General features: G+C 43.1%; 1 pseudogene; it reads left to right on the top strand.

Annotated features, from left to right (window-relative positions):
• LOC108298270 overlaps positions 1–18,036 on the top strand; it is a 31,495-nt pseudogene extending 13,459 nt beyond the window's left edge.
• Positions 18,037–21,457: the final 3,421 nt, after the last annotated feature.

Raw genomic sequence — 21,457 nt, forward strand, 5'->3', positions numbered from 1 at the left:
TCTCTGATGACCAGTGATGATGTGCATTTTTTCATATGTTTGTTGGCCTCGTGTATGGCTGTAAAGGGGTAGCATGGAGGAGTTCTTTGTGGTAATTGAATAGTTTTGTATTTTAAGTCAATGTTGGTTATTAAAATCTACACGTGTGATAATATCAACTATACATATTATATATGTATAGAATATAGAACTATAGGCAAGCATTGTGTCAATGCCAATTTCTTCATTTTAATATTGCACTATAATTATGTAAGATGTTACCAGCTGGGTAAACTTGAAGAAAGCTATAAAGGAACTCTTTGTATTATCTTTGCAAATTTCTCTCTATCTGTAATTATTTCAAAATAAAGTTTTTAGAGCTAAAAAAAAAAAACCAGTGATTCCACAAAGTGCAGAGATGAATGACTCAGAACAGTAGCCCTTTAACATGATCTCTCTTCATTTGCAATTCCTTGGAAAGAGCAGAGAAATGCCAAGGCAGCTGGAGGAAACTACACTTCAGCGTTGGCGGAGCAGGCTGTGTATGCCCAGGTGGCTCGTCTCTTTAAAAACCAGGAAGATTTATTGGCAGAGTTTGGGCAGTTCCTACCAGATGCCAGCAGCTCCGCAGTATGTTTTATTGAGAAGTATTACACTATTTAAGATTATCATCTTAGATAAATTAGAAAACTGCGCTCAGAAGGGGACCTCTCCTAGATGATATTTATGTGCTTTGATAAGAGCATTAACCTCTTTGATGTGTCTTAATCAGCTTTTAAGCAAAACAACTGCTGAGAAGGTCGATTCTGGGAGAAATGATCATGGGGGCACTGTCAAGAAGCCCCAACTGAACAACAGGCTGCAAAGGCCTAGCCAGAATGGCTGCCAGATACACAGACACCCTACAGAAACCACCCCTCCAGTGAAGGTGAGAATGGGCAGCAGCTGCTCATTTTGACACTCACAAGCCATTCCAGTGGACAGGTACTCTAGAGGTGGTCGTGTGTTCTTAAGTGTGTTAACGGTTGGGTTAGTATGTGTCACAGACACTCAGTGCAAAGTTTATCTGGCTTTGCGAGAGTATTAGAACAACATTGATCACTTGGATTACTGTACTTTTTTGAGTTTTTTATTATCTCTCTTCTTTGCAATGGGCTGTAATCTCTTTATTGTTTTGGTTGCTACTAAGAACTTCCAAGACTTAAAATATTTTTTCTTTTTTTTTTTTTCTGAGATAGAGTCTCACTCCATCGCCCAGGCTGGAGTGCAGTGGTGTGATCAGAGCTCACTACAACCTTTGCCTCCCAGGTTCAAGCAATTCTCCTGCCTTGGCCTCCCTAGTAGCTGGAACCACAGGCATGTGCCAGCATTCCCAGCTCATTTTTCTTTTTGAGATGGAGTTTTGCTCTTGTTTGCCCAGGCTGGAGTCTAATAGCACGACCTTGGCTCACCATAACCTCCGCCTCCAGGGTCCAAGCGATTCTCATGCCTCAGCCTCCAGAGTAGCTGGAATTACAATAATGCACCACCATGCCTGGCTAATTTTGTATTTTTGGTAGAGATGGGGTTTCTCCATGTTGGTCAGGCTGATCTCCAACTCTCAACCTCAGGTGATCCATCTCAGCCTCCCAAAGTACGGGGATTACAGTTGTGAGCTACTGCGCCCAGTCTAATTTTTGTATTTTTAATAAAGACAAGGTTTTGTCATGTTGTCCAGGCTGGTCTTGAACTCTTGACCTTGGATGATCCACCCACCTCAGCCTCCCAGAATGCTGGGATTACAAGTGTGAGCCACCATGCCTGGCCCCTTCTTCTTATTTGATCCTTTAAATCTGTCTTGTGTTAAGAAAGAAGATCCTTGAGCTTGAGAATTATTGCAAAAATGAGTGATCTCTGAGGTCTTCTTGTGAGTAGCACGTGCTTTGTGAGGTCTCTTTGGTCTAGAAGTCTGTCCTGCTCAAAGTTCTTTGTTGGGTTACCAGATATTATCCGTATCATGTTAATCTGTAAGGCAGGACCTTTGGACCGTAGCAGAGGGAAGTCTTAAACTCACGCTAGTAATCCATTCCATGATGTTTTTTGTTATAGTAACACTGATGGTCTGCCTGCAGAAAACTGCTTGCCCCCTTCTTTGATGTGATACAGCTGTGATAGGGAGAGGGCTAGTTGTATGTGTTGAATACTGAATTCTTCAGCGAATTTTAAGAGATAGATGTGTCTGCAAAGTTAAGTAATAACAAAAAATTGTGAAATTTCTAATAGTAAGAGGTGACTGATGAATAGTAAGTGACTTCAGGGTCTGACATATTAGGCGTTACTGACACTGTTGATGTATCCTTTTCATACGTGTTTTTAATGGTTTCTTCTTTTGAAATCAAGTTGGACATAATAATGGTTTATCTTTCTTCACTTCAGTAAGGAGAATTAGTTATATGGGTAGCAAGAATCAGCTCAGTAGATACACTCCATGCTTGGATTTTTTTTTTTTTTTTTGAAATGGAGTCTTGCTCTGTCCCTCAAGCTGCAATGCAGTGATGCAATATCAGCTCACTGCAACCTCTTCCTCCTGTGTTCAAGCTATTCTCCTGCCTCAGCCTCCAAAGCAGCTGAGACTACAGGTGCATGCCAGTACACCTGACTAATTTTTTTTGTATTTTTAGTGGAAATAAATTTCACCATGTTGGCCAGGCTGGTCTCAAACTCCTGACCTCAAGTGACCCACCCGCCTTGGCCTCCCAAAGTGCTGGGATTATAAGCATGAGCCACTGAACCTGGCCTAGGAATTTTATTTTGAAGTAGTTAGGAAGGGAAGAGTGGAGTGAATAGATGAGGTGGTAGAGGGCCCCATACTACCTATGTCAGGAGGGGGACTACTGAAATCAAAATCTCCGGTGTGTTTATGTATCTAGTTATATTATCATCATCCAAAAGGAAAGTCCGGTTTGTCTAAAGAGTTCAGTAAGAATTTAAATGGCTACCCACAGTTATAACACTGAACTCTTTACAGTGAGATAGTCACTGCTCTTTTTATCACTGGATGTGGAACAAGGCTATTAAATATCTAAGTATTTAAATATACTTAAATATTTCAAGTTAAACCAGTAATCTCTCAAGACAGAGCAGTCTTTTGGGATTGTTTTGATTGTTATTGCTTGTTCATGATAGAGCTTAGCAATTCAGGTAAGTTCAGGGAAAAGTATCAGTAAAGTTATCTTCTCCTGTTAGGTTTCTCTGGTCTGAGATCAGTAGTCCTAAGCAAAGCTCACACTGGTGGTGATGGTGGTGGAGGTAATAACTACCATTTATCCAACTTAATCCTGTGGTTCTTATGTGCCAGGTATTGTGCTAAATATTTTATGTGGATTGTGTCATTTCATCCAGAAACAAGCTTATGAAAACAATAGGTGCTGTTATCCCTATTTTACTGATAAAGAAACAGTCTTATGTAGCTAGTAGGGCAGAAACGAGATTCAGATCCAAGGAGTTTGACTCCCTACCTTATTCTTCTAACCACTACTTTATTCTATCCTGATTTGGGTATTGAGCATTTCCTTCTTTGTCTTCCTCTTCAGCTTGATGTAGTTTTAGAGACCAGTCTATCAACAATCCAGGTTCTGGAAGCAATACAGAAGCTTTCCCACTTGTCTGCTGAGAAACAAGCCAAATTTTGCTTGGACAACACCCTTGGGGGCACATCAGAAGTCACCTGGAGAAAAGCACTCCAGCGGATATATGCTGATAAGCAGCTGACATCATGGATGGTCTGAGAAAGTATTCCTCCATTGCTGTTCCAATTGTCCTTAAAAGGTACCTGAGCAAATGTGTCCTTGGTGCTCTAGTGTACTTCACTACTGCGTCAGTGTCTCATATATAAATAAGGCTCTCATTTCCAACCTGGTTGTCCCATGAGACCTCTCTTTCTCCCCAGCCCTGGTTGTTGAAATTCAGTTACAGAATGGAACTTCATTTTGGGGGTCTGTGTAACCAGTGTTAGAGAACAGATCTTGTAAGCTCATGGTGGAAGGCTTTGTGTGTGTGTTTGAGAGGAGTATTTTTAAATACGGAAAATAAAAGATAATTATCACTCATGTTCCTGCCGCTCAGGACTGTTGTTAACATCTTTTTTTTATTTTTTATTTTCTAGACAGAGTCTCACTCTTTCACCCAGGCTGGAATGCAGTAGTATGAACACAGTTCACTGCAGCCTCAACTTCCCAGGCTCAGGCGATCCTCCCACCTCAGCCTCCTGAATAGCTGGGACTAGAGGTATGCATCACCACACACCCAGCGAATTTTTTTTTCTTTTATTTTACAGAGATGAGGTCTTGCTATGTTTCCCAGGCTGGACTCTAACTTCCTGGGCTCAAGCAGTCCTTTTGTCTTGGCCTCCCAAAAGTGCTGGGATTACAGGCACAAGCCACACTGTGCTCAGCCCTCTGTCATTCTAGACCACACTGTGAATCCTTTGCTAGGAGCTTGGTTCTCTGTCAGTATCAACTGGTAAAAATTAATTCTTGTTGGCTGCATGGTTCATAAATAACCAGATTTTATTTGTCCTCGCTCATCTTCCCCTCAAGAGCTGGCACAAATTGATGATTTCTTCTTCTTCCCTGTAGCATTTAATATCTGGCTTTTGAGATGTAGATTATTCTTCAGTTTTAGTGCTTTTTTTTTTGTCTTAGTCTGTTCTCTTCTGAGTTATTAGAATCAGTTCTGATCAGAACTTTCCAGATTTATCCAGAGAAACATTGCTTTGCAAGTTCTCTACTGCTGTGTTTCCATTAGCATTGTGAATGTTTTGCCAAGTCCTACAGCAAATAAATATGTCTAACTTTATTTTTTCTGGCAAAAGAAGAGAACCCTTTTCTTTTTTTCTTTTTTTTGAGACAGAGTCTCACTCCATCACCAGGCGCCAGGCTGGAGTGCAGTGGCGTGACCTCGGCTCACTGCACCCTCTGCCTCATGGGTTCAAGCAATTCTCCTGCCTTAGCCTCCTGAGTAGCTGGGACTACAGGTGCAAGCCACCATGCCCAGCTAATTTTTTTGTATTTTTAGTAGCAACAGGGTTTCACCATGTTGGCCAGGATGGTCTTGAACTCTTGACCTCCTGGTCCGCCAGCCTCGGCCTCCCAAAGTGCTGGGATTATAGGCTTGAGCCACCGCGCCTGGCCTGAAGAGAACTGTTTTCATCAAGGAATACTTACTTACATCTCAAAGATCTTCCTTGGAATGCTATTTGATAAATAACTGTTCTAGGTAAGTTATTTGACTTTGAAATAAATCATTTCTCCAAAATAAGTCTTGGATGAGTAATTTCCTCATGAAGCAGCTCAAGACAGGTTTGACAACATTTATCCCAAGTTGCCAGTAATTTTGACAGACCTAATATAGCTTTAACATTTCTTGAAATAAAGTAAGCCTGGCAGACATCTTTGTTCTAAACCCTCTGAATTCCCATGTGTTGTTTCCATCCCTTCCTACTTCTCTAGGTTAAAGATGAAAGAGGAAGAATGGTGAGAGGCTCAGAGAGGCTTTAAGAAAGTACGGCAGGAACAAAATAAGAAATACTACTTGGAGTCTCTGGACCACCAGTGGATCAACTTTACACAGAATGACACGAAGTCCTGAGGTCTAAGAACTTACTCAATGAGATTGACAGTCTGTGACTAGGTGAGCTGGGGTTTTCTCCATCTGTGAGAGGACTCTCGTCTATGTTTAACACAGTTTTGATTTCTGGAAATTACCTTTGTTAAATAAAGGTGAGACCCTCTAAGACCTGTTGATTCTTGCTTCGTAGCTACCATAGGCTTTTCTATTCCTCATTCTACCATTTTAAATCTAAACTTTGCCTTTATCCCTAGGCTTTTTGGCTAGTTTCTTAGTTTACTATCCTGGTTTCAGATTATACCTCCGAGTAAATGCATTTTCCACTTCCCCCACTGCCTGTTTCCCTCAAACAATACTTTGTATTCATGTAGTCCCATCTCTTCCTACTACACCTTCAAAAATTGTCATCAACCACCAAACCCTTTGTAATCCTTGTTTATCCAGCATGCCTGCCAGGACTATAAATAGTACTAGGAGCTAGGATCAGAGATGAATAAGAAATCAATCCTGGTTTCTGTGGGCCCAGTTTTAGGAGACGGATAGAAACCTAAATCCAGTGCAATTGGGAATTCCTGGAGTGGGGTGATCCTGAATTTTAAAAACAGTAAAATGAGCTCTTGTGTAAACTTAATCAGGCCGGGCACAGTGGCTCATGCCTGTAATCTCAGCACTTTGGGAGACGGAGGCATATCACCTGAGGTCAGGAGTTCAAGACCAGTCTGGCCAACCTTACAAAACCCCAACTCTTCTAAAAATACAAAATAGCTGGATGTGGTAGTATGCACCTGTAGTCCCAGCTACTCAGGAGGCTGAGGAGGGAGAATCACTTGAAGCCAGGAGGCAGAGGTTGCAGTGAGCCGAGATCATGCCACTGCACTCCAACCTGGGTGACATAGGGAGACTCCATCTCAAAATAAATAAATTAAATAAATAAACTTAATCATCCATATTTTGCTGATGTTAGTTTGTCATCCTCTGTAACCCCACCCCAGAAATAAAGTAAATCCCAGACCTCATATAGTATCTTCTAGATAAATACTAATTCTGAATTTTGAAAGATGGTCCTGCTGGGCTCAGTGGCTCACACCTGTAATCCCATCACTTTGGGAGGCCAAGGTGAGCACATCACTTGAGGCCAGGAGTTCAAAACCATCCTGGCCAACATGGTGAAACCTCATCTCTAAAACATACAAAAATCAGCCAGATGTGGTGGCACATATCTGTAATCCCAGCTACTATGGAGTCTGAAGCATAAGAATGGCTGGAATCCAGGAGGCAGAGGTTACAGCAGTTAGCCAAGATTGCTCCACTGCACTCCAGCCTGGGCGACAGAGTGAGACTCTGTTAAAAAAAAAAAAAAAAAAAAAGGAGGGTCCGAATTCTGTCCCACTCTCCATGTAAGTCATCAGTGTATAGAAGGTACTTGTATTTTGACATCAAACCACGTCTCTGTCATTACCTATTTGTTTCTGCAAGAGAGACAAAAATTATTGTTATGATCTTAAGTTTTGTTTTTGTTTTTTTGTTTCGAGGCAGAGTCTTACTCTGTTGCCAAGGCTGGAGTGCAGTGGCACAATCTTGGCTCACTGCAACCTTGCCTCACAAGTTCAAGTGATTCTCCTGCCTTAGCATTCCAAGTAGCTGTGATTACAGGCACCCACCACCATGTTCAGCTAATTTTGGCATTTTTAGTATAGACGGGGTTTCACCATGTTAGCCAGGCTTATCTCAAACTTTTGACCTCAAGTGATTGCCCTTCTCAGCCTCCCAAAGTGCTGGGATTATAGGTGTGATCCAGCCCCAGGTCCTAAGTTTTTGATTAGAAAAATATAGACACTCTGGTGGATAATGGGGTGTACGGCTGCTGTGGTCCTGTAGGCATGTTGTTGCTGTAGACATCTCATAGAATACTTTTGTGTCTCTGTCCCATCAGAGGCAAGAGCAGGCTATGGAAGAGAATGCAGGCGTTTCTGTTGGGCCTCACCTCTTGTTTGCGTATGAACACAAATACTGGAAGATGCTGCTGCTCTGATTATCCACCACGTGAAGAGACAGACAAGCATTCAGAAGGAGGAAAAGTATTAGATAAAGCAAATCATACATCATTTTATTCCAGATTTGCTCTTTGCCCAGAAAGGTAATCTCTCGGATGTGGAGGAAGAGGAGGAAGAAGGGATGGATGTAGATGAAGCCACAGTGGCAGCTGAACAGCACAATGGTGTTGGGGACTGTCCCCCTTAGTCCAGGTTACAGTGTAGTAACACAGCAGCTCAAAAATTAAGAGGAATGGATGAAGTATACAACCTCTTCTGTGTTAATAGCAACTGGTATATTTTTATACGACTGCACGGGATTCTCTGCCTGAAGCTGCTGTGGATTTGTTCCCAAGCTGAATGACAAATTGAAGAAAACTGAGAGAGAGGATGCATGGGAAGTGCAGGGCATAAAGCGAGACAGGAGCTACAGTACAGCCCTGCCATTTAACTATGTCTCTAAACCTAGTGAGTGCTTAGACCTCTCATTTACAGAGGATGTGTGAGGTTGAGGACCTCAGAGCTACCTAGACTCGGGACTGCTTTTATTAATGGAGCACAGACCTTAGAGTCTGTGTAGGGTTCAGATCGTGGCTCTGCCATTCACTGGTTGTGTTACCTTAGTTAAAACTCTCTGAACCTGTTTATCTGAAAAACGGAGGTTCTAGTTGCCTTGTGGTATTGTTTCGTGCAAAGTATCCTACGCAGGGCTTAGATAATGCATATCTGGTCAGTGGTTGGTAGTGTAGACACACCAGGGAAGGGTTAATTTCTTAAATGGCAGTTTGAGAAATCACAATTTCTCAAATGGCAGATTTCCAAGTTGCTGCCAGCTGTTTCAAAGTACAGATAGGGACTAAAATGTCACAGTCCATTTCCATCCATGAAAACATAAATTCTTAGTGCTTAAAACAGATTTTCATATGTTTGGGCAGGACTTCTGTTTAACCAGTGGGCTTTATGGCTCCTTCCTAATATGTAAATGGTTTATGGAAAGGGGACTGGGACACAAGAGGTGATGTGAGATGTGGAAAACACACAGAACAGGGATAACAATGTAGAACTCACCCAAAGAACTATAAATCGTTCTATTATAAAGACACATGCACACGTATGTTCATTGCAGCCCTGTGTACAACAGAAAAGACCTGGAATCCAACCCAAATGCCCATCAATTATAGACTGGACAAAGAAAATGTGACACATATACACCATGGAATACTACACAGCCATTAAAAATGATGAGTTAATGTCCTTTGTAGGGACTTGGATGAATCTGGAAACCATCATTCTCAGCAAACTGACACAAGAACAGAAAGTCAAACACCGCATGTTCTCACTCATAGGTGGGTGTTGAACAATGAGAACACGTGGACTTGGGGAGAGGAACATCACACACTGGGGGCAGTTGAGGGTGTAGGGGAGGGACAGCGGAGAGTGGGGAGGGAGTGGAGGGATAACATGGTGATAAATGCCAGATATAGTATACACTTAAATTAAAATAAATTTTTAAAAAGTCATTAAAAATTTGTAGAACTCAGGAAGAGCGCATAAGTGAGGGTTCAGGACTCTGTCATATGCTTTGTGTAATTTTGTGCTGCCTGCTTTCAGTTTGCTTCATAAATTAAGTACTTGAGATGTGAGCCAAAGCTTTCTCATGAAGCATTTCTTCTGGGCTCCTAAGGAAATTGCCAGTCTGAGGAGTGCAGTTTTTTTTTTTTTTTTTTTTTTTTNTAATTTTTTGTATTTTTAGTAGAGACGGGGTTTCACCATGTTGACCAGGATGGTCTCGATCTCTTGACCTCGTGATCCACCCGCCTCGGCCTCCCAAAGTGCTGGGATTACAGGCTTGAACCACCATACCCGGCCCAACTGGTGTATTGTTATATGACTGCACCGGATTCTCTGCCTGAAGCTGCTGCGGATTTGTTCCCAAGCTGAATGGCAAATTGAAGAAAACTGTGAGAGAGGATTCATGGGAAGTGCAGGGCATAAAGAGAGACAGGAGCGACAGCCCTGCCATGTAACTACGTCTCTAAACCTAGTGAGTGCTTAGACCTCTGATTTACAGAGGATGTGTGAGGTTGAGGACCTCAGAGCTACCTAGACTCGGGACTGCTTCTTTTATTAACGGAGCACAGGCCTTAGAGTCTGTGTAGGGTTCAGATCGTGGCTCTGCCATTCACTGGTTGTGCTACCTTAGTTAAACTCTCTGAACCTGTTTATCTGAAAAACGGAGGTTCTAGTTGCCTTGTGGTATTGCTTTGTGCAAAGTATCCTACGCAGGGCTTAGGTCATGCATGCCTAGTCAGTGATTGGTAGTGTGGACACACCAGGGAAAGGGATATCACAGTTGATTTCTCAAATGGCAGATTTCCGCGTTACTGCAAGCTGTTTCAAAGTACAGATGGAAACTAAAATGTCACAGTCCATTTCCATCCATGACAACATAAATTCCTAGTGCTTAAAACAGATTCTCATATGTTTGGGCAGGACTTCTGTTTAACCAGTGGGGTTTATGGCTTCTTTCTGATACTCAGAAATGATTTATGGAAAGGGGACTGGAATTCAAAAGGTGATGTGAGACGTGGAGAACAGGCAGAACAGGGATAAGAATGTAGAACTCACCCAAAGAAGTATAAGTCGTTCTATAAAGACACATGCACATGAATGTTCATTGCAGCCCTGTGTACAATAGCAAAGACCTGGAACCAACCCAAATGCCCATCAATGATAGACTGGGCAAAGAAAATGTGGCACATATACACCATGGAATACTACGCAGCCGTAAAAAATGATGAGTTCGTGTCCTTTGTAGGGACTTGGATGAACCTGGAAACCATCATTCTCAGCAAACTGACACAAGAACAGAAAATCAAACACGACATGTTCTCACTCACAGGTGGGTGTTGAACAACGAGAACACATGGACTTGGGGAGAGGAACATCACACACTGGGGGCAGTTGGGGGGATAGAGGAGGGACAGTGGAGGATGAGGAGGAGGGGAGGGTGGGGAGGGAAAACATGGGGAGAAATGCCAGATATAGTATGCACCTAAAGTAAAATAAATTTTTTAAAAAGTCATTTTAAAAAAAAAGAATGTAGAACTCAGGAAGAGGGCATAAGTGAGGGTTCAGGACCCTGTCATGTGCTTTGTGTACTTTTGTGCTGCCAGCTTCCAGTTCGCTTCATAAATTAAGTACTTGAGCTGTGAGCCAAAGCTTTTTCATGAAGCATTTCTTCTGGGCTGCTAAGGAAATTGCCAGTCTGAGGAGTGTATTTTTTTTTTTAAGTGTTGCCGATATAGGAAGCCCATATATGGCCCTAGCCTTCTATCTGTTGAAGAGCTAATGACACTGGAAATTAATTCCAAAAGCTTTTATCTGGGCTAGTCCTAGCTTGAAAGAGACAAACTTTAGACCTCATTGTGATGATTCCATCTACTTGGGTAGAAATTTGAAATAAAATGGCCTGTTCCTGGCTTGACCACTGACTTAACCTGGTTTGAGGCTTACATAATGTCGTCTTGTGTGATAATGCCAACCCTCACACTTACAGCTTGTTTGGACACATCTGTGGTTTGGACACAAAGCTTTACTCTGGCAAAAAGGCAGTTTTCATAGCAGTGGTATATTTTGGAGTCTATAGCCCATACCTATTTTATGGGCCTGAGCGATGTGATACTTTTTGATGAAACTCAAGCCAGTTGCTTATTTTAAACAGTAATTATCCTGTTTTGCCTGTCTTTAATGAATTTGTCACACTTCACATACATGGAGACAACTCAGTTTTGCTCCTAGCCTCTTTTCCCCAGCACAAGCTTGACTAGTAAGTAACTAGTCAATGACAAAAGTTGGTTTTGTAACTTTTTTCATTTTGGTCAACTTTTTATTAAAGTGTAGTATATAAGCCAGGTACAGTGGCTCATGTAATCCCAGCACTTTGGGAAGCCAAGGAGAGAGGACCCCTTGAGGCCAGTTGTTTTAGCACAGCCTGGTTAATAAGTGAGACCAAAAAAAAAAGTACTATATATATGCCTTTTATATATATATATACAGCATGTCTACCAAAAAAAAGTACTCTCTCTATATATACATATATACATTTATATGTGTGTGTATATATATATATATGTATATATATGTATATGTGTGTGTGTGTATATATATATATATGCACATATATATATATATATATATATATACACACACACACACACACACATATATATATATATAAAAGTATCCAAATCAGAACTGTGCGTCTTAGTAAATTTTTACAGACTGGACATACCTATGATTAAGAAATGAAACATAATAAATATTCCAATAACCAACCCTTTAAACAAAGGACCAAGAAATGTAGATTACTTCGTTATTCATGAAGATTTAATTTACACTCCTATTTTTCTGTCCCCAAGAAGTTTCCCAGTGCTAGAGTAGGGGTGTGTCTGCCTTTTCTCATCTGTATTTTATGCTTCATTGAAATAGCGTTATGAGCAAGTGGCCCACGTGAGGAATGCTCTTGTGTAGCCAGGAGAGCAGGTTCATCTTAACAGGGGAGCTGACAGCTCTTTGAAGGACTGCCTTCCGTAAGATATTTTCCTCTCCTAAAATAGTCCAGCAGTACCATAAAGAAGTATCTTTCTAGCGCGGTTGTATTAGAAGCCACTGTTAAAGTTGCAGAGTCACTCTCTGATAGACAGTGCTGGTGATTGTAGTCACCTGTCAGATTTCATCTCTGTTTACGTTGGAATGAGTGAGTACGTTTTGAGCAGCTAGTTCATACTTTCAAATGCCATTTAGGCCAGCTGTGGGATTAGCCCTGGACTCTATCTCTAGTCTTTTTCTTTTTTCTTTTTTTTTTTTTTTTTGTGAGATGGGGTCTCGCTCTGTCTGTATCCCAGGCTGGATTGCAGTGATGCGATCTCAGCTCACTGCAACCTCCACCTCCTGGGTCCCAGTTCAAGCAATTCTCCTACGTCAGCCTCCCAAGTAGCTGGGATTATAGGCATGAGCCACCATGCCCAGGTAATTTTTGTATTTTTTAGTAGAGACAGGGTTTCACCATGCTGGCCTGTCTGGTCTTGAACTCCTGACCTCGTAATCCACCCACCTCAGCCTCCCAAAGTGCTGGGATTATTGGCATGAGCCACTGCGCCCAGCCTCTAGTCTTTTTCTTAGCAGGGTAAGGCCTCACCTATGCCATCTCTCCCACAGTGGATGTTGATGTAGAAGATTATTACCCAGCTTCCCTGGACATGATGCAGAGCCTGCTAGATGGCAGCATAGACTCATCACAGTATGAAGATTCGCTGAGAGAGATGCTCACCATTCATGCCTGCATCGCCTTTACCATGGACACGCTGATTCAGAGCATTGTCAGACAGGTGAGGGCATGGTGGAGGCTAGAGTGAGTGATGGAAGAAGTTCTGACCTAGAGATGGACCAGGCAAAAGAAAGGCAAGGAAAAGGAAAGGCAACTTTTTCATATAATAGTGTTTTTGAACGTAGGATTCTGAAGAGAGGTGGGGAGGTTAATGTGATGCCTGATTTCTCATGTTAACAAAATTGCAGTCTATGAGCCTAACTAGCCCGTATCTTTTCTTGCTGGCCACCTGTAAAGTGCAGTGGTCCTGACCCTAGCTTCCTGCCCAGCTTGTCTGTGTCTTACCTTGTCTGCCATGCACACAGTGTGAGAATTGCCTGTTCCATAGGTTTTGCTAAGTGTTTTGTTTTTTGTTTTGTTTTTTTAAATAGAGATAGGGTGTTACTATGTTGCCAAGGCTGATCTTGAACTCCTGGTCTCAAGTGATCCTCCTGTCTTGGCCTCCTAAAGTGCTGGGATTATAGACGTGAGCCACTGCTCCCGGTCATGGTGTACTTGTATGTTTATAAGAAACAAGTACACAACTCTTGTGTACTTGTATGTTTATAAGAAAGGGTGCACAGAATGAGGGAGGGTGTTCTTTTTCCAAGGTCCACAAGGGGGCATACTTTTAAGGACAAGAATTTCCCAGCACCATGCCCCTCTCCCATCTCTCTCCAGCTGGGAGATTTAATGGTTTATATTTGAATCTCACAAGCATGGGAAGAAACTAAGAGTCAATTACCCCAGCGGAAGTTCTAAGGAACTCCTTTCATTTGCCTGGGTCTTAGAGAATGTGGGGGTTCATCCCGGGCTAAATGTCCCCTTCTTCCGCACCCCTTAATACCCCATGTTTGGGTCCCCTTCCATGAACACTCTCCGTGGAAGCCATCTTTCTCTCTCCTGGATTTTCCCTCTGGAGTGCCTTTCCACAATCTCATGGAAGCCTGTCTTCCCCTCCTAAACTTCGTCTCTCTCTGTTCCCTAACACTCTCATGGAAGCTGCTTTCCTCTCCTGAATCCCTTCTTTCTGGATTCTCTCACTCAGTGTGAGAGCTAGCTGCTTCTTTCTCTCTCCTTCTCCTGTTTCTCTCTCTAAGTAAAACACTTTCTACAAACACTTTTGAGTCTGGCAATTACTGCGCACTGCGCCATGGTCCCCTCTATCATTCTTGAGAGGGCAGGAGAACAAGAACCTGGAGAAACATCCTCTCAGGGGAGCTGAGGGCACCCTGAACCCCAATATTACAATAACATCTTTTAGAATACTCTGCCCACCTCACTCATCTGCTGTTCCCTCTGAGTTAGGTTTGTGGCTGGTTTTGTGTGTTCTTTCCATGGCACCCTGGGAACTATAAATATGTTGTTCTTTACAACAATGATATAAAAAATAGCTTGTAACAGATAGTCACGTTTCTACTTCTTGGACTTGAGTTCTTTTTTTTCTTTTTTCTTTTTTTTTTTTGAGACAGAGTCTCACTCCTTCACCAGGCACCAGGCTGGAGTGCAGTGGCACGACCTTGGCTCACTGCAACCTCCGTCCCCTGAGTTCAAGCAATTCTCCTGCCTCAGCCTCCCGAGTAGCTGGGACTACAGGCGCACGCCACCACACCCAGCTAAATTTTTTTTTTTTTTTTTTTTTTTTAGTAGAGACGGGGTTTCACCATGTTGGCCAGGATGGTCTCGATCTCTTGACCTCATGATCCTCCCGCCTCGGCCTCCCAAAGTGCTGGGATTACAGGTGTGAGCCACCGCGCCCATCTCTTGGACTTGAGTTCTGAACTCCCAGAGAGATTGTTGGTTAACTGGTTTTTTTTTTGTTGTTTGTTTGTTTGTTTTTGTAGGCCCAACTTTTCTGCTGCTTTATTACAAGTCCCCAACAGGGCTTAATTTTACCTTTTCAACATCCTGTTCTGTGGCTCCCTTGGCTGTTTGCCCATATGCCGAAGAGGTGGGCATTGATGTGGGCCATGTGAAGACTGGCAAATACCTTAAAATTCTCTTAGTGATGACTCTGGCTTTCTCCTTCATGTAGGAATTCTGTATGGGCATTATTGGTCCTGTCAGCTGAGTGGATGATTTGAGGTTTTTTTTAGCAGAACTGTCTCCCTTCTTGGGGGCTGAGGGCTTCCTGGGGAAGAGGGTGAGCTTGGAGCCTTACTCACTCAGGTGCTCAACATTGGCCTGCAGGGACATGGTGGACTTATTCCACCCTCTTGTGGTTGCTGGTCACTCTTAACTCTTCTAAGCTGAGGCCCCTGCCAGTTTGTACTTGATGTGATACCTCATTGTGGGTCACCTTACCATGGGACAGATGAGTCCAGATGCAGGACGCAGCACAATGCAGTGTGCTGTTCCTTACATCTGCAAATCTGGGCTGGCTGGTTGAACCACATGGCCATGAGCCACTGCGATTTCTTGTGGAAGTGGGGCTTTAGGATCATGCTGTTGCAGCTAGGCACTGTGGCTACCTACAGCCCTCCTCCATAGAAGAGCTCAGCAGAAAGGCAGTAAACTACTTAAGTGAAAACTTGTAAAAAGCAAATTCTAATTCCAGAGTCCACACTGCTGCTGTAGAAGGAAAGAGCTTGTTGCTCAGTGTTCTCTGGGGCTAAAATATGGAATCCTTCGCATTGTAACCATGCTTTTCCATTGCTCTTGGAAGGGCATATACCTCTGTACTCCTCCTGCAGTATCTACTCAGGATTGAGGAAGAGCCCTTCACATAACTGAACCTTAGCATTGGGGGAAGGTTGTCAGACAGCTGTTTTCTATAAGCTGAAGAAGTTATCAGGCCTTTCCGTAAGAGTTCTGGTTGGTAACTGGAAGAAATCATTAGATGGATACATCATCATCCATAGTCATACTGTTTCAGACTAATCTTTTTTAACTTCCCTGAAATTTATATAAAATACAGATTCCAGTTACCCTGTGCTCACGTTTCTGATTACAGATTTATTGCTGCTTCAGCTAGGAAAAAAGTTTCTTAACACAAGCACAGTTTTAAAAAACATCCAATAAAACTTTTAATAATTCTGAGCTTGGTTTTTGAAACAATTATTTACTCTAAGCATCTGGTTATGATTTTGAATCAGTAATACATACTATCTCCATCCCCCCTTGTTTTCCATGGAAACAGAGGTTTCATTCAGAAAACCCCAAAACAGTTACTCTTTTATTTTTTTTTAACACGTGGTCTCACTCTGTTGCCCAGGCTGGACTGCAGTGGTGTGATCTCAGCTCACTACAGCCTTGACTTCCCACCTCAGCCTCCCAAGTAGCTGGGACCAAAGGCGCCCACATGCCGGCAAATTTATTGCATTTTTTGTAGAGATGGGGTTTTACCATGTTGTCCAGGCTGGCCTCAAACTTAAAGGCTCAAGCACTTCACCCCGTGTCTCTCTCTGGGCTATCCCTCAAGGTGGGAGGCTATTTCCCAAACAGAAGTGACTCTCTGAGTCATGCCTGGGGTGGTGACCAACTGATGCGATGGGAGGAACACACAGCACTTGTGGGGTGGGGGGGGGGGCAGCCTGCATTTCTCTTCTTGCCTGTAGAGAAGGCTGCTGGTCCAGAGGGGAAACCACAGGGAGGATCATGACATTCTTGCTGCCACTAGTTCTTACGACTCTGTTGGAGAGGTTTCAGGTGGACAAGTGGCCCCCAGGACATGAGGTATCAAGCATAGCCTGTTTTGAGGAAGGAAACCCAGGCATCTGGGGTTACCTCTCACCTCTGTCATCCAGAGTGCATCTCAATAGAAGAGAGAGCAGGCCAGCTGGCGCCTCCGGAATTTCCTTCCTGTAGGTGGCAGGCAAGGAACCCTAACCCTAAAACTATAAACATATCACCTGTCATATGTGATTCCTGAAGCTGTAAACCAAAACCCTTTTCATATGTGATTTCTAAGGCTGTAAACCTAAGATTCTTCCACGTGTAATATCTAAAGTATAAGCCTATATAAAGGCAGAACCTTCCTTTGTGGTATGAGTGGAATTTGGACAAATTATTCCTCAGATCCTAGCTGTAATAAAGACTTCTTCCTTCCCCATTCGGTGTTCGGGAGCTCTGTTTCTTGAGGTTGCTCCTGCTACAGTTTGACCCCAGCAGACCCCAGACATGTCTGTAGCTACTGGTCTCACCTAGCCCCAACGCATCCCTCACCTGGCCCCCTTCTTCTTGCCAATAAGGTGTCTCCAAGGGTGTTTGACCCCAGATGGAGCTTGTCCTTGGAGGACAGAGGTTTGCTGCTGTCCAGGTTGTTACTGAGCTTTTGCTTCATGCCCTAGCAATACCTTTCAGGCACTGTCAATAGAAAGTCATTCTAGCTTTATATACTCAGAAGTCAATTATTTCCTCACTGATCTGAGATGCCTCTAATAGTTCAAAGTACCGCGTGTGCATGGATTGATTTCTAGGCTATTTCTATTGCATTGGTCTTTGTTGCTAAAACTTTGCCATTTTAATTTTTCCCTTTGTTTTTACCAACAGTGAATGTGATATTTATGGGATCAAAACTGTACCTGAGGATAATGAGGAAGAGACGTTGGTTGCCAAGGTCCGTGTGTTGGACCTGAAGACTCTTCCTTGCAGAAAACCTGAAGCCTCCACTGGGGTCAAGTGGGAAAACTATTTTTCAAGTACAGTGAACAGGGAGGTGATGTGCTCTCTAGAATTTTTTTTTAAAAAAAGCTGATCCGTGCAGGCATTCCCCATAAGCAGCATTCCAAGGTGTGGAAATGGTGCATGGACAATCACACAAGAAAGTTCAAGGCCAACACTGGGCCTGGACACTTCCAGACATTGCTGTAGAAGGTGCTGGAGAAACAGAACCCGGCCTTCAAGCAGATTGAGCTGGATTTGCTGAGGACTCTGCCCCACTTCAGAAGGTATATGGAAATTACACAATGTCCTCCTCGCCTTCTGGTGAAATCCAGATATCGGGTACTGCCAAGACCTAAACAGGTGGATGTGCGGCATAAAATGTTCCCATTTGCCATTGGGCAACTTTTATGCCCCGGTGCTGCCTGGCAGCTCCCTCCCTTCCCGGTTGGCCAATAAAAGTCAATATTTTAAGAGAAAATGTTGTTGCAGCAAGCCAGTGTTCACAACACAATATCCCCATTTCTAGAAGAACAGAGAAACAACATGCTTTCAGAAAGTTTTAAGAAAATAAGAATTAAATTCATTTGAAACACTTGGAGTCTCATTTTTTCTGTTTGCCCTCATCACACTCAGGTTTTGATCAGAAGTTGGATTTTATTAGTTTATTAGTTTATTAGTTTATTTTATTAGTTTTCCATGGAGTGGAAATTGGTGGTCATCCCTAGTTTATACAGTATACAGGATCTTTTTGTGAATCAAGAAGTTGCCCCAAACAATTATTCAATCGATTGAAACTTAGCCCTTGATGGACTTAAACTGGTTTCCTTTTCAACTAGAATCTTGTAAAGGTCTTGCATACTTTCATAGGCAGAGGATGCTGAAAAGCCTCTCATGTTTTCTTGGTGATCCAGGCTCATCCTCCTGAGCTGTGCAGGGATGGGATGAGGCCCCGGGAGGACTCAGGTCTGCTCCTCATGAAGCACTTTCCATGACTGCACTTTGCTCTGACTGCTTCTTACCTGGCTGGCATGCTTTCTGCTTACTGCTGTCCTTACAGTTCATTTATATTCCTCTCTGAGTAATGAAAGTAGGTAACCAAGCTTGTTAGAAGTATGGATAAAAACATGCACATGAATGTTCAGTGCAGCACTGTTTACAATAGCAAAGACATGGAATCAACCCAAATGGCCATCAATGATAGACTGGACAGGGACAATGTGGCACACGTGCACCATGGAATACTATGCAGACATAAAAAACAATGAGTTCGTGTCCTTTGTAGGGACATGGATGAACCTGGAAACCGTCATTCTCAGCAAACTGACACAAGAACAGAAAATCAAACTGCATGTTCTCACTCATAGGCGGGTGTTGAACAATGAGAACACATGGACACAGGAAGGGGAGCATCACATGCTGGAGTCTGTGGGAGGGAAATAGGAGAGGGACAGCAGGGGTGGGGAGTTGTGGAGGGATAACATGGGGAGAAATGCCAGATATAGGTGAAGGGGAGGGAAGCAGCAAATCACGCTGCCATGTGTGTACCTATGCAACAATCTTGCATGTTCTTCACATGTACCCCGAAACCTAAAATGCAATGCAATAAAATAAAATAAAATAAAATAAAATAAGAATATGGATAAAAGTTGAGTGTGGTGGCTCATACCTGTAATCCCAACACTTTGGGAGGCCAAGGCAGGAAGATTGCTTGAGTCCAGGAGTTTGAAACTAGCCTGGGCAACATGGTAAAACCCCATCCTTACAACAAATACAAAAATTTTGCCAGGCCCAGTGGCTCACACCTAGTAATCCCAGCAGCACTTTGGGAGGCCAAGGCAGGCAGGTCACCTGAGGTCAGGAGTTTGACACCAGCCTGACCAATATGGCGAAACCTTATCTCCTTTAGAAATATAAAAATTAACCAGACGTGGTGGCACACACCTGTAATCCCAGCTGTTCAGAAGGCTGAGGTAGGAGAATTGCTTGAACCTGGGAGGCAGAGGTCGCAGGGAGCTGAGATCACACCAGTCCACTACAACCTGAACAACAGAGCAAGACTCCATCTCAAAAAAAAAAATTAGCTGGGTGTGGTAGCTTGTACCTGTAATCTCAGCTCCACAGGAGGTTGAGGCAAGAGGATCACTTGAACCCAGGGGGTTGAGGCTGCAGTGAGCCATGATTACACCACCAAACTCCAGCCTGGGTGACAAGAGTGAGACACTGTCTCAAAAAAAAAAAAAAAGATACGGATAAAGTAAGAATGAAAAAGCTCTGCATGTGTACCTTAGGAATTGTGTGAACCATGCATGAGCTGGCATTCTCAGTGCTGACATTTCTTTTCTTTTCTTTCTTTCTTTTTTTTTTTTTTTTTGAGACAGAGTCTCTCTCTGTCACCAGGTGCCAGGCTGAGCAATTCTCCTGCCTCAGCCTCCCAAGTAGCTGGGACTACAGGTGCACGCCACCACACCCAGCTAATTTTTTTTTTTTTTTGTATTTTTAGTAGAGACAGGGTTTCACCATGTTGGCCAGGCTAGTCTCGATCTCCTGACCTCGTGTGATCTGCCTCCCAAAGTGCTGGGATTACAGGCGTGAGCCACAGCGCCAGGCCTCTCAGTGCTGACATTTGTCCTGGCTGCCCATGGGCCTTTTTGCTCCTGTTCCATGCCAGGTATTGACTTCCAGGTAAGGGTTTTCTATTTGTGTCTGAAATAAGAGTATTACAGGAAGGGAGTTTTAAGCTGGAATGTTATTTGGTTAAGACATGAAACCTAATGGTTTCCAAGAAGTTGTTGTCTCTGAGGTGGTGAGGATAGGGCAGCCTCTCTGTGTGCCCTGAGAAGGTGTTGCTCCTAGTCTCTGTTTTTAAAAAACCTGTAAGTAGGATTCTACCCAATAAAGCAGTTTTGTTTTGTTTAAATCCACCATTCACACTGTATACTCAATCTAAAAATTCCTGGAGGCTGTAAACTCCTAAAACTCAGGCCCCTGATGCTCAGAAGTACCCAGAACTTCAGCAGGACAACTGTTGCCTTGTCTAGATGACTGTGATTCTGGCCTATCATCTGGGATATTGGTGAATTTAAGTGATGTCCTCAAAGGCTCTGCCGCTTTCAGACTCTCTATGCCTTCTGGCACCATCGATTGCTGTGGATTTGGTGTCTGTGCCTGTGTGTGCTGTTTTTCTCTCCTCTGTCTCTGCCAGTGGTCACCTTTCTCCTTTCCATCCCATCCTTGCCTACTTAAGACATCCCCTTCCCACCTGTCCCAGAACTGTTTTTCCACTGAATTTTAAATGAGTTCATTATGGTTTTGTCTAAGAAATACAATTCTGAGGAATGGCTTCAGGGATTTTCCCATGAGTTTTGCTCATAAGCTTCCTGGCATGGGCAGAGATTTTGGGTTTCAGCTGAATAGAGGGAGGCCTTCCTCTCACTTCTGTCTTTCCATCCTCCTGCTCCAGATGCCCACTTGAAGCCATAGCAGGGCTACTGATAAGTATCCTCTTGATGAGTGACAGCATGTAAATCGCTGACTCATATCCATTATGAACAACATAGCAACTGAGACACGTGGTCCCCTTCCCCTGCTGTGCATGCAGTGGACGCGGTGCTGTTAGACAGCTCCTCCGAAGAGCCCTCATCTGCAGCCCATTTCATTCCTTCAGCCTGGAAGCAGGCTGGCATTGGGAAGGCTGTTTTAAGCCATCTGTATTTTTTGTGACTTACATTCACATCTGGATTTTCTGTGCATAAAAGGATTCTTTGGAACATCTTGAGAAACTCAATCAGCTGCATTTGCAAAAGTCTTAAAATGAAAACTTTTTTTTTAAATGAGGTTGGTTGATCATTGGGAAACAATGTCATCT

The sequence above is a fragment of the Cebus imitator genome, unplaced genomic scaffold (genome assembly GCF_001604975.1).
Source record: "Cebus imitator isolate Cc_AM_T3 unplaced genomic scaffold, Cebus_imitator-1.0 Scaffold925, whole genome shotgun sequence".
In the NCBI taxonomy this organism is placed as follows: domain Eukaryota; kingdom Metazoa; phylum Chordata; class Mammalia; order Primates; family Cebidae; genus Cebus; species Cebus imitator.